At 36.5% G+C, this 1366-nt stretch overlaps 1 protein-coding gene across 3 annotated transcripts in view; it reads right to left on the bottom strand.

Moving 5' to 3' along the window:
- BMX (BMX non-receptor tyrosine kinase) overlaps positions 1–1366 on the bottom strand; it is a 54758-nt gene that overhangs the window by 16084 nt on the left and 37308 nt on the right. The gene's annotated exons all lie outside the window — the stretch shown is intronic.

A 1366-nucleotide genomic window follows, 5' to 3' on the forward strand; every position in this document is an offset into this window, starting at 1 on the left:
ATCCCATCCCATCCCATCCCATCCCATCCCATCCCACCCTATCCCATCCCATCGATTTACACCCTTGCTTAAGGTCTCTCCAGAGTAGCTGGAAAAGCAAAGGGTTCAGGACATTGTGATGCAGAGAGAGGGTCCATTCTGACCATATTCGTCTCATAGTTGTATTAATTTGCCTGAATTGACAAATTAGCGCAACGCAAAGCAAAAGTTAGAAGAATAAAACAACTTTAAGCGATTTTAAAAAAGAGGGAAATCAGATGCTTGATGGAATTTTTTATTTAAAAAAAATTTCCCTATTTATCTTACTATCTTTTTACAGTCTTATATTTAAATATGTATTACCAGTTGCCATGGAGTTGATTCTGACTCATGGCGATCCCATGTGCGTCAGAGTAGAACTGTGCTCCATAGGGTTTTCAATGGCTGATATTTTGAAAGTAGACTGCCAAGCCTTTCTTCCAATAAATATGTATACATATACAAATAATTGCAGTAATATACCTGCCTGGCAAACAATTCCAACACTACAGAAGAGTGCATTATGAAAAAGAAACAACTTGAACTTTTAAAATTGAACTGACTAGTTAATTTCATTAACTGGTCAAGTCATTTGAATTGTGTCCTCTGAGTTATGGTAAAGCTGGGTTGAAATAATCATAGTGTTTATAGTAGCTTGTATTTCTTGCTTTAACCTTGGGAATTTTTCCAGGTCATGAGAAGTATCACATATGTCCTTCCTCCCTACTTTCTTTTTCTATGTATTTGTTTGCTTTTTCTGAGTGGTCTCCAAACGTTTTAAATCATTCACCTTTAATTGTAAAAAAAAAAAAAAATGCACTCCTCCAAAATTTGTATATATATATACACAAACAGTACTGTATTGATACATTATGTGCATCACAAAACATACAAAGAAAACATAAGTGAATGAGATTTAAAAAAGAATCTATAGATGCATGTTAATATTTTCTCCGCATACCCCAGGGGGGTTTCTTGTACATTATCAGGTTGTAATCATTCTATTTTGGAGACTTAGATTTATACTATGGAGTCCCTGGGTGGTGCAAAAGGTTAATGCACTCGGCTGCTAACCAAAAGGTTGGAGGTTCGAGTCCACCCAGAGACACCTCAGAAGAAAAGCCTGGCAATCTACTTCTGAAAAATCAGCCCTTGAAAACCGTATGGAGCACAGTTCCACGCTGGTACACATGAGGTCGCCATGAGTCAGAATCCACTCCATGGAAACTGGTTTTAAACTAGATGTATTTGCATGAAAAAATCTCTAAGACATGCTGAGTAAAGAAAGCAAGCCGAAAAGCAGTATATGTAGAATGATCTCATCGCCGTAAAAATTATACTGAATATA

The sequence above is a fragment of the Trichechus manatus genome, unplaced genomic scaffold (genome assembly GCF_000243295.1).
Source record: "Trichechus manatus latirostris isolate Lorelei unplaced genomic scaffold, TriManLat1.0 scaffold00162, whole genome shotgun sequence".
Classification (NCBI taxonomy): domain Eukaryota; kingdom Metazoa; phylum Chordata; class Mammalia; order Sirenia; family Trichechidae; genus Trichechus; species Trichechus manatus.